The sequence below is a fragment of the Danio rerio genome, chromosome 4 (genome assembly GCF_052040795.2).
Source record: "Danio rerio strain M-AB ecotype USA chromosome 4, GRCz13ab, whole genome shotgun sequence".
NCBI classification, from domain to species: domain Eukaryota; kingdom Metazoa; phylum Chordata; class Actinopteri; order Cypriniformes; family Danionidae; genus Danio; species Danio rerio.
The window spans coordinates 67,031,935-67,048,898 of NC_141024.2; the positions used below are offsets into that span (position 1 = coordinate 67,031,935).

The 16,964-nt window shown below is 37.2% G+C and overlaps 1 pseudogene; it reads right to left on the reverse strand.

Moving 5' to 3' along the window:
- Positions 1-3,420: 3,420 nt before the first annotated feature.
- LOC147845224 (uncharacterized) lies at positions 3,421-5,330 on the reverse strand (annotated as a pseudogene).
- Positions 5,331-16,964: the final 11,634 nt, after the last annotated feature.

The following is a 16,964-nucleotide window of genomic DNA, read 5'->3' on the forward strand; positions in this document are numbered from 1 at the left end:
TAGGTTATATATACTGTATACATTTGAGGAAAACAAGAAAATAGTAAAAACATATTTTATAAAAATAAAAATCAAATTAGTAACTAATAATATTATTATTTGAATCAGACTGTTATGTTATCTACACAAAAATAAGGGTGCAAAAACCGTGATGGTGGTGATCCTCCTCAAGGACTTTAAAGAGAACATGTATGGTCTAATTTTAAGATACCAATATGGACTTTTTAGATACAAACACATACTTTTAAAAGGTACGGACCCAGTTTCAGTAGTTTCTGTATGTTGATATGACTAATAATGCCATGACTAATATTCTTGTTTCTTTTAAAAGAAAAAAATATAGCAGTCCTGCACATGTTTTTACAGCTATAATATTTTGATGCTTCACAAAAGTAGGATACACCTTTTTGATATCAAAATGCTATTTAGTTATATCACCGGATTAAGAAACTACTATCATAAAATCCACCCTAAAAGTAAAGCTAAATAAATTGCTAATTACTCTTGACACCTGAAAGTGTAAAGCCTGCAGCCTACAACAGATGTTAAAAGTTATTGCGTATTATTTAACAAACTATGTACTGACAATTTTATCCCATTTTTGCATACCTTTTATTTATTTATTTCATTTTTGCATACATGGATAATTGAATATTAATCTGATGATGTCATTACGCTGCTGTGCCGTCGGCCAATTGGTGCATTGCGGATCATGATTTTGAAGAACGATAGATGTGTGTCACAATAATCACAAGCAATCTCTCGAATTATTAAATCATTTAATTTAATCTGATTCGCGAGCCTTTTTTAAGAGGAAATCCTGTTTTAGTTCAAGTCGTTTTTTTAATGCAGGCTACAGTTTGATTTTCAGATAGGCTTGAGGCAAACAAGCTTGCAGGCTGCACTGAAGAGAATTAGAAGTAAGTAGGCCTAAATACATTTTTGGCTGCTGCAGTAGGCTATTATTATAATGCAATATTGTCAATAGATGATCAATTCTAGCACAGCTTCACCTAATTTATTATTCAATTGTTCATTATCGTAACTTCTAGTTTAAATAGGAGAACAACACCAATACATTTTGAATCTTCATGCGTTGACTAAAACGTATTTGATCGTGCGTTTTGTCTGCGGAGGCTCTGGATCAGCTGTCAGATTAGCTATCTCAGCGTACGTTCAACACCGCGGTAAAGTTAGTTTGACGTTTGACATTCATTAGACATTCGGTTTCAAACCAAGTAAAATCTTTGCTCCTGTTATAGTTTGAGCCAAGAATATGTCAGATGGACATAAATATGTGCTCTTTATGCTGCACAAGGCTTAATTTCTCAATTAAGCAATAATTAACCATTCAAATGAATTAAACAATTCAACCACATGAAATTATACAACAAAACCAGGACCAAAATGTTCAGAGAAACATCCTAGTTATTGCACAAGACTCTGTTTTTGAAATAAGCCCTTTATTTATTTTATAATCATTTTTAAATCCATATTTTCAGTACATTAGATGCACTGTTAACACTTAAATAAATTAAACTCTGACACCATTTGAGATAAAAGATTCAAATCAACTCTAAAATATTATTCTCTATAATTCACAAGCTTTGTTTTGTACAGTTATGCCTTTGTTGATTTTATATATAGTACTGAATCCATATATTCAGTACATTGGATACACCTTAAACACTTAAATGAATAAAGAATAAATTTTAGAAATTCTAGAATTCAAGAAATTTTTAGAGTTGATTTGAATCTTTTATCTCAAATGGCGTCAGTTTAATTAATTTAAGTGTTTACAGGGTATTGGATGTACTGAAGATTTGGATTCAGTAGTGTATATAAAATCAACAAAGGGATAACTTTGAAAAGCAAAGCTTGTGGATTATAGAGAATACTATTCAGACATTTTTAGAGTTGATTTGATTATTTTATCTTAAATGGCATCAGAGTTTAATTTCTAATTTACTTTTATCATTTTTACATTCAAAGTTATCTCAAAACTATTATAAAACTAATAAAGTGCTAATTCCAAAAACAGAGTCTTGTGCAATAACCAGGATGTTTCTCTGAACATTTTGGTCCTGGTTTTGTTGTATAATTTAATATAGTTAAATTGTTTAATTCAATCGAATGGTTAATTTTGTTTATTTATTTAATAGAGAAATTAAGCCTTGTACAACATAAAATGCACATTTATGTCTTTCTGACGTATTTTTGGCTTAAACTATAACTGGAGCAAAGAATTTAATTGGTTTGAAAATGAATGTCGAATGAGTGTTGCTCCTAATTAAGCTGCATTAATTGGTAGGCTTTCACGCTGCAACATATAGGATAAGACATTTTTTGAGCATTTTTGTAACTAATGCACGATCGTCTCAATATAATAGCTCTTTCCTTTGACTAACAGGCGTTTGCAGGTTGTATTGATGGAGTTTAGTGAATGAGTCACTGGTCAATCACATGTTTATGTGTACCAGTAGAAGGGTTGTGTGTCAATTTGTAGTACTATTCTAATAAGTGTTGTGAAGACAAGCGTATTTATAATGTTTATCCTTATTTTTAGAAGCTGACGTTGGTAATTGTACGATGCAGAGAGTCTAGTAATATTCATGTTTAATATGCATTCAAAATTGACGTCTTTTTGGTTTCACTGTAACACAGAAGAGATTAGCTTTATTTTTCAATGAGACTTTCTCGGCAGAAATCACAATTTGATTATTTGCTGTAGATTGACTTATAATTTATTAAGTCACATTGAAATAAAGGGTTACAAAATAATTCCCAATCCTGCATTTTCAAATACTACTCTAAACAGTAAACGTAAAAAAAGTACATTTTGTGCTTCAAATAACTCTACAAATTGGCTTTTTTATTCATTGTGGATTTTTGTATTTATATAACCACTAATTCAGCGAGTAAAGTCAATGCTGAGTAAGTTCAAACTGGTTTAAACATAAGCAGTGCATAAATACAAGTATTTTATAGCGGGGTAAATTTGTTTATATCTAAACAATTTTTAAAATCTGGGATTATTTGAGTGAATGTATGTACAGCAAGATTTTCTAAATAACTTACTTGTTTTATAGAGTGAACGCACTCTATAAGTTTCCCAGTCTGCTTCGGGTTTTTTATGCTGCAGCTGAGCTCTTTTTATATTATTGGGAAATTTATAAGGTGGCCAACAGCAGGCATCTTCCCCAACCATCCACATGCTACTCACAACCTCCACCTCTCCCCATCCCAAGAAATCCACCACATGAAAAAATGGTGATTTCATTTTATACCTTAAAGAACAGATGAAACAGAATTAATTTGGTACTACAAATAGCAAGTATGTAAAAGTAGAATTACTTAAGATAAATTCTAACTTGTTTTTAAACCTGTGTAATTTGCCTTCTTGAAATGTATCTGATGTATTCAGACATGCATGATGTGTACATTTATAATGAGATGATTCTTTTCCATTGTTTTTCTTGAGGTCCAACTTGCAGAACTTGTGGTGTCATACGAGATCTTTTCAATTAAGCCAAGTTGTCCATCAATCATCACGCAGTTGTCTCCAGTTCTACATTTTATTGTGACATTTTCAAGAATGGCTTTATTGTACTGCACTCTTGGTGTGCTGTCTTGCACTGTTGGGCCATTTAAGTGTTTTCCACTGAGTTTGAGTATTTTTGGCTGAGAAGTGGGTTTGCTCTGTGTGGACCGCCGCTCCACAACACGAATCAATTGCTGGAGAATCTGTTGGGGGTTTCTGATCTTCCTTTTAAGCTGACCAAGGAAGTTTTTAAAGCAGACACACAGTCCAAAGGACCAAACCTCCTCACATCATCTGCAAGATGACACAGAGAGTGGACATTATAGACCATCTCCTCAACCCCATACAAGGTTGAACTGTTCAAGGAAGTACCTAATCAAGTTATCAGCATAGTCACAGTAATGGGCACAGAGGGTTGGAGAAAGCATCAGATAGATGCTAACCGACAGTGATTGGAAGTTGTTGTAAAGTGGTGTTGGAAGAATATCCTTCAGTACTACTGGACCGGTGTACAGAAGAAACTGCCTAAACTCAGTAGCTTTCCAGCGATCCAGTTCAGAGAGTGATCGTCGCTTTCGTGCAAATTCAGAGGGTATGTATTTTGACGTTCCTACAAGACTCTCTGAGATGTTACTTATTATATGGGTGCTCTGTCTGTTTTTTAGGTTGCCCTTGGTCCAAAAATTGATCATCTTCCTTGTCACACCAAGGCAAACAACATGCATATAATCCAGCACGAATTGTGTGACCATTCCCAAACTTTATGTACTGAGTATGGAGTGACCTCTGTGGTGGTTTTCATCATGCATTTCTGTAAAGGACTCATCTGTCCTGAGTGGGGCATGTGTTTCTGGGAATGTCATTTTCCACTCCATTTAAGATCCTTCCTGCGTGCAACGATCACAACCAATATAACCTCCATGCCCCTTTGTTGTTTTATGAATGATCGTGCAGGAGCATCACAGATAAAGCAGTCCAGGGAAAGATGAAACACCCTATCATTCACAGTGAAACCTTGTCCTAGTGCGGAAACCTCCTCTGCAAAATCTTGGAGATATTGGTTAGGATTGCGAGGTTTGCTGTTTCCACAGAAGACACCAATGACAAACGGGTCCCTTTCAAAAGAAACTTTTCCTAAAATTGGCCAAATTTGCTTTTGTGAGCTCTTGAATAATGGCAGTCCATCTATATTGACCTGCATCTTAACTTTGTCAGTTTGTGACATCAGGCCATCTCTGTTTTGCAGCAAGTGTTCCAATATTCCAAAATGGACATACTCCCCACCATCCATTTTTTTGATTTTAAGTGTGCGTGAAATTTTTGTCAAAGTTCTCACACATTTAGGAAGTGAGGGGATGTGTTTATTTAAAATTTTAAGTAGGCTGTCAGCTGCATTTTGTGTCACACCAGACTCTACAACCCACTGACGCAGCTCATCTGGCAAGTCATCATAGGAGCCTCTGTCTTGTGTGTTACTAAAATCTAAATCTTCCTCGCTGATATTGCTGAGGCAGTCTGTAAATCTGTCATCATCATCATCATCATCAGTGACATCATCATCAATGTCCCTTTCAAGGTCAGTGTTGGTGTTTGTGTTGTTTTGAAAAATTGAGGTGTTATCCCAGATCATTTCTTCATCTTGTCCTGTTTCAGAATTTGCCAGAAGATATTCATTGAGACCAGCCACTTGGTTGTTGGTGTCAAATGTTTGTGTAGTTTGGAGATCATGAAGTATATTCTGGACACGCCTCCATGTGGTAACTGAACTCACACCTCCAAATTTTTCCATGTTTCTACAAGAATTAAAGCACAAACATTTACATAAAATGTTTTTTTAAATAACATTTTATGTAAATGTTAATGTAGAGCACCAGTCTGGTCACATTACCATGATAATATTTTCGAAAGAAGATTCTTATGCTCATCGAGCCTGCATTAATTTAGTGCATTAACATTAATATAATAACATATTTTTCTATTTGACATTTTTATTTACTATAATTACATATTATATATATAAAAAAAAATCTTTTTTTTGTACATTTTTTTTTTTTTTTGGTCAAAACGTTCCATAAATGTATTGCTCAGTCTGCATTAAATGTCTTGTCAATTCAAAAATACAAGTTGCCAACTAGTACAGCTTAACATTTTATGTTGCCTTAACTAAAAGCAGCAAGAACAATAATGTTTTTACAGTGTAGATAAGAAATTGTTCAAAGACTTTGACTAATTTAGCTGCCACATTAAATTATTATCTAATTAATTATGTGAAGTCTGTCTAATTTGCCTATTTGATAACTAGTCTACTTTTGGACTTTGTATTCTCACTATAAAAGCTAGCCCCTTTTATATTGCCTAACCTAACTTAAAGTATAATCATTACTCACAATAAAAAACTGTAATGAAGCAAAGAACAGAGGTTTCTCTCTATCTTCCTAGTGCTAGTGCGTGATTGGAATTTCTGAACACGGCAATCAAATATACTTGAACAGCACTGTTTTAAAATCCCAATGATTTGTTCAGACGAATAAAATGGGGAAATCCCTAAATGGGATCCGCCTTGAATACGTGCCTGGAGCAACTAGCAGTCACATCACTGGAAGATAGATAATCTCTAATAAAGGTAAGTTAAACGTTGTTTCATTCTAATTGATAAGATTTTATGTTTTTTTGACGCACAGCGGCTTTGAACCAATTGAAGTTTTAATCACCAGTGTCCAGTCGCGGAGACAGCGATGTAGACGCTAAAACTTTAGTTAAACTACAAAACAACGATGCAAACTACTCAAACACTAGTAAATAGTTAACTTAATGATTATTAGACGAACACTTGATCAGCAAAAATCTTAACGTTATATATGCAACCTACACTAAGTAAACTACAAACCTTAACCCATCAAACTGTACACTAAAACTACAAATACTAACAATACATGAACAATATAAACACTACACAGTATACTTTAACCTAAAACTGAAATAACTAACTTTATCTACACAATATTTATCTAAAAAACGCAAATTCAATAGGACCAGGTCTATTTCCACCACCGTCTGCAATCAACAAACGTTAATGTCGTTTTTTCTGTTATAAGTACCGCTGACAAGAAGCATTACGTTTAATTCAAATATTTCCCCCTCTCGGTCAGGATCTGAATCGCATAACCACATAAGTATCACAGCATCACATAATCAGTTCAAACAACTGGTTATCTTCTGCAAATTAGGGAAATAGTGTGTGTGTGTGTGTGTGTGTTTATCTATACAGATACACAGCTGTGAAGTCAAAATTCCTCCTGTAAAGAACAAAGGAATCTTCACAGTAATTCTTATAAATGTAAAAAAAAATATTTCTTGTAAAAGTCAGTTTTTATAGTATTCCTTTATTTTAGTTTGGCTTAAATAAAAGCAATTAAACTATTTTAAGGTCAATATTATTTGCCTCCTTAAGAATATATTTTATTGTCCACAAAACAAAGTTATCCAGTAACTTTCCTAGTTAACCTGCTTAATCCTTAAAATTGCACTTTAAGCTGAATGCTGGAATCTTGTAAAATAACTAGTAAAATATTATGTACAGTCATCATGACAGAGACATAAAAAAATATTTCCTTTTTTGAAAAATTAATATAATTTTTTTCAGAGCTTCATCCAGTATAATTCTTTAATTAAAGTTAACCTATACACTCTCTCAGGATATATTATAAATGTTATTCAGCAAAACAAAGAGCAGTGGCGCCCCAAGAAAAATTTCTTAGTGGTGGCCAGAAAAAGCCACAACGAATCTTTGGGTGGCACACAAAAAATAATGACTTCAGTGTAATGTTATATTTTTGTTTCTGGTAAATTAAATAATGTGGTTTTAATTTATTTAATCAATTAATCTTAAAATATTCCAATTTATTCCTTGAGGTAATTCAGCATGTACATGTGCAAACAAAAAAAAAAATCAATATTTAGTTTAAAAATAATTTTCATAAATATATATAACACCTTTCAGTTATTTTTCACATACTTTTATTGTACAGCATACGGTATACGCCATGTCTAAAATTATAGAAGATTAATGAATTACTCAATAAAACAAACTGAACAAAAGAAATTACTATACACACACTCACTATACAGGCCCAAATATTAAAATTTATCCATATTTGCCCAAAAATGAAAAAATGACCAAAAAATAAAAAATTGCCCAAAAATGTAAAAATGATCAAAGAATGAAAAAATGACCAAAAAATTTAGAAATTACCCAAGAATGAAAAAAAAAACAAAAAATGAAAAAAATACCCAAAAATGGGATGAATAAGTTATTTTTATTTCTATTAAAGTGAAATACGTTAACATAAACATATGAGGTTGAGAAAAATGTTCATTTTAGGAGAAAACTTTGAATGGCATTTAGAGGTTTATGAATGCTTCATTTGAGTACACAAGTCAGGATTTTTTCACACAACTTAAAAGTAACCCAACAAACACAACCCAAACAGGACTTGAATGCACAATCCCCAGCGTCGAAGGGTGATGCTTTATCCATTAGGCCACTGGGCCAATACTAGCATTTACTATATTTGTTGTATGACTCAGGAAGTTCTTGTAACTCAGAGAACAGGACTTTAGGATCCCTATTGCATTCAGACGATCTGGTGTGTGCAACTAATGACAAATCAGCTTCTCTGAAGAGTTTTCCATTACCATGTCTTTTTGACCTAAGAGTATGAACCTAGCTTTTTGAAGGTCACACTGGATTGTGCTGCACAGCCAACTTCAAAAAACTGCATCAAAGACAACCCAGGTGGCACTTGAACCCACAATCCCCAGCTTCGAAGGCTGGTGCCTTAAACATTAAGCCACTGGGCCATTTTTTACTGCCTGTGAACTGTAATATGCATCCAGGGAGTTGCTGACGCACGTAACAAAAACAACATGAACAAAAAGTAGATTGGACCGGTTTCACTGAATTTTTTTCTGGCACTGCCAAACGCTTCTACAGTTTACAGGACCAAGAGTAAAAGCATTTTTGTTTTCAGATAATACATACACCAACATAAATCAGCAATTCACAAGGATCAGATTTATATTAAAAGTCATGTTAATATAGAATTAGAGCATCTGAACTTCAATTAACTAACAAACCAATGTTTTTGCAGTAACTAATCTTAACTTACCTGATTCCTGCACAAGAGTGTCCGCAATTTCTCTTCTTATTTTGTCTATGCCCTTCTTTGAATTAGAAAAGGTGATCACGTCATCCTGTAAGATTTTTTCTGCAAACTTAAAAAAAAAAAACAAACATTAAAAACAAATACAAGTCAATTTAGCAACCTTATTTCCCATACCTTGCATACAAAAAAAACACAAGATGTGCTGCCTTTTTGCAGTGGATGAGGAACTTTGTCACAGGTCCACCTTGACACTTTGCAGCCTTTACTCCTCATAAAAGCTCTTAAAAACAAATATCATTATGGTGTCTGTTCCTATAAAAAATAAATAAACATTTCTTAACTTGTTGCTTCCAGACACCTCTTTATTTTTTCGGGGGACTTTCCCAATGGATCAAAAAAAAAGGTTTTTTTTTAGGAAAGGAAAAATTACCTATTAAACAAAAAATAAATAAATAAGCACACACACACACACACGTTTAGATGTACAATTAATACTCACAGCAAGAGTCCAGTGATTATGTTAATTTATCACCCCCAGAATCAGCTCATATTTGGCTGGATCAAGCTACAAAATAGACCAAATCAATTATTAAAAAACAAAATCACATTGCTACATACAAATCTTGTATAAAATATTTAGCACATAGATTCAATTTAGAATTTCAAGAACATACCTTCTTTAAGTCTTTGTATGACCCATGCCAGATTTTGGTCATTTCAAAGCAATCGATCATAAATGCCTTCCCTTTTTGACATTGGTTATGTCGCCGTACGCTTAAAGAAATGTATGCATTGATAACCTACACATTTAAAAAAAAAATCATTAAATAAAACCCTCCAGCATTTTACGAGGATCTTGGTTACTTCAGAATTACAATTAATCCTCAGGCAAGATTGGCATTATTCGATTACAACGTCAAATTTGGTAATTTACTCTACCTGATCTTCTAGTTCTTTGCCAGGGTTCAGCCGTGCCAAGTCCATAGATAAAATGTTGTATGGCCTAATTTTAGCCACCAAAATGCAAACATTTTGGTTGTGGACAAAAGAGTCACTATGGCCTGGTAGTGATTTCCCAGAGACTGGAAAAGATGGCAAGGTGACCAGAGGTGCGACACTCAAATTTACAGGGCTTGTGCATGGGGCTGGAGAAGGTGCAGCTGAATAAAGTGCTGAGCATGGGGCGGGAGGAGTTGCGCTCAGGTCCAGAGGGCTTGTGCATGGGGCTGGAGAAGGTGCAGCTGAATAAAGTGCTGCGCATGGGGCGGGAGGAGTTGCGCTCAGGTCCAGAGGGCTTGTGCATGGGGCTGTAGAAGGTGCAGCTGAATAAAGTGCTGAGCATGGGGCAGGAGGAGTTGCGCTCCGGTCCAGAGGGCATGTGCATGGGGCTGGAGCAGGTGCAGCTGAATAAAGTGCTGAGCATGGGGCGGGAGGATTTGCGCTCAGGTCCAGAGGGCTTGTGCATGGGGCTGTAGAAGGTGCAGCTGAATAAAGTGCTGAGCATGGGGCAGGAGGAGTTGCGCTCCGGTCCAGAGGGCTTGTGCATGGGGCTGTAGCAGGTGCAGCTGAATAAAGTGCTGAGCATGGGGCGGGAGGAGTTGCGTTCAGGTCCAGAGGGCTTGTGCATGGGGCTGGAGAAGGTGCAGCTGAATAAAGTGCTGCGCATGGGGCGGGAGGATTTGCGCTCAGGTCCAGAGGGCTTGTGCATGGGGCTGTAGAAGGTGCAGCTGAATAAAGTGCTGAGCATGGGGCGGGAGGAGTTGCGTTCAGGTCCAGAGGGCTTGTGCATGGGGCTGGAGAAGGTGCAGCTGAATAAAGTGCTGAGCATGGGGCAGGAGGAGTTGCGCTCCGGTCCAGAGGGCTTGTGCATGGGGCTGGAGCAGGTGCAGCTGAATAAAGTGCTGAGCATGGGGCGGGAGGAGTTGCGCTCAGGTCCAGAGGGCTTGTGCATGGGGCTGTAGAAGGTGCAGCTGAATAAAGTGCTGAGCATGGGGCAGGAGGAGTTGCGCTCCGGTCCAGAGGGCTTGTGCATGGGGCTGTAGCAGGTGCAGCTGAATAAAGTGCTGAGCATGGGGCGGGAGGAGTTGCGTTCAGGTCCAGAGGGCTTGTGCATGGGGCTGGAGAAGGTGCAGCTGAATAAAGTGCTGCGCATGGGGCGGGAGGATTTGCGCTCAGGTCCAGAGGGCTTGTGCATGGGGCTGTAGAAGGTGCAGCTGAATAAAGTGCTGAGCATGGGGCGGGAGGAGTTGCGTTCAGGTCCAGAGGGCTTGTGCATGGGGCTGGAGAAGGTGCAGCTGAATAAAGTGCTGAGCATGGGGCAGGAGGAGTTGCGCTCCGGTCCAGAGGGCTTGTGCATGGGGCTGGAGCAGGTGCAGCTGAATAAAGTGCTGAGCATGGGGCGGGAGGAGTTGCGCTCAGGTCCAGAGGGCTTGTGCATGGGGCTGTAGAAGGTGCAGCTGAATAAAGTGCTGAGCATGGGGCAGGAGGAGTTGCGCTCCGGTCCAGAGGGCTTGTGCATGGGGCTGGAGCAGGTGCAGCTGAATAAAGTGCTGAGCATGGGGCGGGAGGAGTTGCGCTCAGGTCCAGAGGGCTTGTGCATGGGGCTGTAGAAGGTGCAGCTGAATAAAGTGCTGAGCATGGGGCAGGAGGAGTTGCGCTCCGGTCCAGAGGGCATGTGCATGGGGCTGGAGCAGGTGCAGCTGAATAAAGTGCTGAGCATGGGGCGGGAGGAGTTGCGTTCAGGTCCAGAGGGCTTGTGCATGGGGCTGGAGAAGGTGCAGCTGAATAAAGTGCTGCGCATGGGGCGGGAGGATTTGCGCTCAGGTCCAGAGGGCTTGTGCATGGGGCTGTAGAAGGTGCAGCTGAATAAAGTGCTGAGCATGGGGCAGGAGGAGTTGCGCTCAGGTCCAGAGGGCTTGTGCATGGGGCTGGAGCAGGTGCAGCTGAATAAAGTGCTGAGCATGGGGCGGGAGGAGTTGCGCTCAGGTCTAGAGGGCTTGTGCATGGGGCTGGAGAAGGTGCAGCTGAATAAAGTGCTGAGCACGGGGCGGGAGGAGTTGCGCTCAGGTCTAGAGGGCTTGTGCATAGTGCTGGGGACTGTGTTAGGCTAAGCCTCTTTATCTTTTGTGGAATTCTGGGTTCCTCTCTTATAAAAGGGAACTAAATGATCTAAATTAATTTTAGGAAATTCCACGCCCTTGTCATTTATTAAATGGGCACTTTTCCCCTCCAATTGCAAAATTGTGAATGGCCCCAAAAAAACCAGCATCAAGTTTCCCCCCTTTCCTCTGCTGACTTCCCACATTTTTTCGGAGCACTCTTTCCCCAATAGCAAAAGTATGCACAACAGCCCCAGATGTTCTTTTCTTGCCCTTGACCTTTTGTCTTGAGGCGTGCATGTTTTTTTTACAGCCTCAAATACTTGGTCCTGCAGCTGTATGGCAGGCATAACTATTTCAGTCTGCAGGACATCTTCCACAGTATCATTGACCTGATAAATAAAACCAATAAGAAATAAACATATAATACAAAATGGAAGCAAATAAATTTGTGAATAAAACTTACATCAAAAGACACAGGAACCTGTGAAAAATAACGAGCCTCCCTTCCAAACATCAATCGGAATGGGGAGAACAGCGTGGTTAGCTGTTTTTTGGTTCTGATATTGAAGAGAACGGCGTCAAGATACTGGTCCCATGTCTGCGGTTTTTCCTGACACAGTTTTCCAAGAGCACTTTGGGGAAAACACTTAAATGATAATACCCACTTGAAATAACCAAGCCACAGCCATGCTCGACGTGACGCAATCTTACCTCTGTATTGTGCCATTCATTTTCTCCACCAACCCATTTGTTTGTGGGTGGTATGGGGAACAAAGACTTCTCTCAATCCCAAACAGTTTACAGATTTCTTTGTTGATCTGAAAGTAAAAAATAATTATTGATACAGACATAACATTACTAAAATGCTCAAATGTTGAGCAAGTTACCATACAGACCTGATTAACGAACTCCCTTCCTTGATCTGTAAGGATTCTCACTGGTGCACCAAATCTATAAAATGTTTTCACAATGCACCAGGAGACCTCCTCTGCGGATTTTGAGGTGAGGGGATATGCTTCTACCCATTTTGTAAAATAGTCTATAAGCACACACATGTATTGGTGCCCTTTAGATGTCATGGACAGCTTCCCAACCAAATCCATTCCAACCAATTCCCATGGTTCATTCACCTACACAGAATAAAGGTATACAGAGGGGTAGAATATCATATAATATATAATATAATATAATACAATATAGGGGTGTAACGATACACTCAGCTCACGATACGATGTGTATCACGATATAATGTTCACGATTCGATATGTATCACGATATTTGGAATAAAAATTGAAAATTTAAGTGAAATGCAAATTTTACCAAGTAAACTATTTTTTATGTATTTCTTTTGTTTCTAATTGTTAAACTGAACCTTCTTTTAGAAAATAAATTAAACAGGCCTGTCTCTGGATAATAAAACAATTTAAAAACTTCTCAAAAAAATATTATTGAAATGACAGAGACAAAATTAAGGAACAATTTAAGTAAAGGTGCAAAAAAACACTTTCTATTCAATTGAATTTAACAGTAAGAGCTTAAGGCTTTGCTTGGTCACATGCGTTTTTTGTGTGTGCAAAAAAAAAATCCACATTTCCAGGTAATCAACAGTTCTATAAGATAATCCTGAACTGATGTGTATCTGTCTGAGAGGTTTTTATGGATGGCTGTCTTCATGTTGGGCATGATGAGTGACAGGGTGGCCGTCTTTTCATTACACAGGACAGTCGTGGCTCTTTTTAGCAGTTTAGGCAGGTTTACTATTTCTTCGGCGTCGCTGATGTCGGCGCTATCAAGTGTATCATGTTGACGTGCATTTTTGTGTACCTCTGTACTCAAGGGTTAATGCTCGTCGTAATCATAACTCTAAAATGTGATATGATTGTTTAAATAATGTGTACGTTTTCGGTTTCATTTCCACTGCTAAGTGCTGTTCATACTTCCCACGCGGCTCCTGAAAGATCACTCTGTTCCACAAACTGAATGTTGTTTACTACTTTATTTGTCACAACCTGCAGGTTCTGTTCACTGAAGCAGACGCGCGTATGGCAAGCCGTTTTAGCATTTAAACCTTCTGACTATCCATAAATATATTTAATTCATATTTAATTAAATTCATTTAGAGATATCTCTAATTATATTTTGACTAGTCGAATTATAATTATGACTAGTCAAAACATAATTAGAGATATCTCTAAATATATTTATGGATAGTCAGATCAAAGGTTTAAATGCTAAAACGGCTTACCATACGCACGCGTCTATCATAGTCCGCCCTTTGTAGTAACAGCTCACGTCATGTGTGATTTTGCGGCCGCCAATACATCATTATATGAAAAAAAATGTACAATTTTTTTTTTAAAAATACATCATTATATGAAGACAGAATGATATTTTAGGGTGAATTGTACCTTATAAATACAGTATGTGACTCTTTCAACACCATTAGGAGGTATCCATGTCGCTGTGCAAAGTATGTAAATCACTGTGAAGACTTTAAAACTTAGGACCCAGATAGCAAATTACATCTGGCCCAGATATGGCCCACATCCCCCATTTTCATCTGGCCCACATACCGCGCGGAATGACGGCGATGACTCAACCTGATTGTGGCTGACATAAGGATCCAAAAGTCAGCCACAACTGAACCAGATCTGGGCCATATCTCAGAAAAAGCATGGTCCATATCTGGGCCAGATGCGGCCCATGCACTTTCTCAGATCTGGCCCAGATGCGGCCCATGCACTTTCTCAGATCTGGCCCAGATGTGGCCCATGCACTTTCTTAGATCTGACCCTAATGTGACCCATGCACTTTCTCAGATCTGGCCCAGATGCAGCCCATGCACTTTCTCAGATCTGGCCCTAATGTGACCCATGCACTTTCTCAGATCTGGCCCATATGCGGCCCATGCACTTTCAGAGATCTGGCCCAGATCTGGTTCAGTTGTGGCTAACTTCTGGGTTAGATATGGCTCACATCTACACTAGGTAGCTAAATATAAAACACATTAAAAGGAATGCTTAATTTTAATTGCTTTATTTAATGAAATGGCTTGAAAAAAAGCAAATAAATTGATATATACAAATATATAATTTGTATAAATTAAATAAACAGATCCATACAAAATAAAATAAACAAAAAATAGACTAATGCATATAATTAAAATACAAATAAATATATGTAAATTAGATAAAGTTACATACAGAATTATCAGGAATTACATGTAAACATTTAACAAATTAAATGCAAATAAACAATTATAAATATAAAAATTAGGTAAATGTATATATACAGATTAAAAACACAAACAAATACAACAATGCATGTAAATGTATAAAAGTAAATGGATATATACAGATTAAAAACACAAATACAAATATAACAATGCATGTAAATGTATAAAAGTAAATGGATATATACAGATTAAAAACACAAACAAATACAAATACAACAATGCATGTAAATGTATATAGCAATGGGATAAATAGATAAATACAGAACAAACACAGAAACTACATTTTTTAAAAATAAAAAATGCATAGTAATTAAATTAACAATTAATATAGATCTACACTGTTAGACCTTACCGGGGATTTTTACAGTAGAATACTGGCAACACTGTTGCCAGCTACTCACTGTAAAAGTCCGGTTACAGTAAGTAACTGGCAACAGTGTTGCCAGTTAATTACTGTAACTGAACCATTACAGTGAGTGGCTGGCAACAGTGTTGCCAGTTATTTACTGTAACTGAACCATTACAGTGAGTAGCTGGCAACAGTGTTGCCAGTTAATTACTGTAATAGAGCAGCAGTGGTAACTAACTGGAAACTGTGTATAGTTAATTATCGTATTGTAGTGTTACAAATCACAGCATTATACTGCATACACATTAATAGTATGTCATATATAGTTATTGTAGTTACTAAAATCAATCAGTATTCTTAGCTGTTATTTAAAAATAGAAGGCATAACATTTTTCAGACAAATTTATTTTATTGTTTTGGCACCAAACAAATAAATAACAGAAAAAGTATAACAAAATTAAGAAATCAGCAGATATAAATATTGTCTTGCATATTACAGGTCTGCACAGTAAGGCTGCGGTCACACTAACGTTTGAGCATGCAAAATTCTGTCATACTGCACTGCGAAGTGGAATTAAACAAAGCGAGTAGTGGAATTAAACAAAATATTTAGAGATTGAAAAAGCAAGCCAGAGAGGTCATGTTTTGATCTTTGATTGGTCTCAAGCAATCACATGATGTGATTTCACGTTCAGCGTTCTCCAAGCTTGAACTTTCCAATGCTGCGAATTATGAAATTTGTCGCGTGAGCTAGCATTCCAGGTCTGCAGTACTCACATGCGTATTAATGGAAGTCTATAGGGAGAAAAGTGCAGTGTGACCGGGACTTTAAGCTGTAACTCTAATTAAACACACCTGATCAAACTAATTTAGGCTTGTTAGAAATCTACAGGTAATGTTGAAGCAGGGTGGGAACTAAAGTCTTCTGCTCTGCGGTTCTCCAGGAACTTGGAGTTTGACCCCCATGGTATATAGCAGGGGTGCTCAATCCTGTTCCTGGAGATCTACGTTCCTGCAGATTTCAGTTGCTACCCATATCAAACACACCTGCCTGTAATTATCAAGTGGTGTTCAGGTCCTAATTAATTGGTTTAGGTGTGTTTGATAAGGATAGCAACTGAAATCTGCAGGAAGGTAGATCTCCAGGAACAGGATTGAGCACCCCTGGTATATAGCATACTTTTAAAGCAACTGCCAACATTTATCACAATCACAAATCCAATAAACACACACACACACACACACACACAAAGTGCTACAGTGAAATGTGTTACTCTCTCTTCAATGCTGACCATGCAAAAAAAAAAAAAAAAAAGAGCACAGAAAAAATAACTATTTTACATTTTAAAGTTTTCAATAATTAAAAATGTCAAATCTTAATAAAAAGTTTAAAATAATTGTAGAAAACAAAAAATAAAGTTGGCAACACTGAAAAACCAAAGGACCCAATCTTTTATTGTTATAATTATCTCATGACAACAAACTTTTTTATTGTTTCAAATATAAAAAAAATAGAAGTTATACAAGCCCAGGCATTAAGAATATGTTGTGGAGCTTATAAAACTACTCCAAT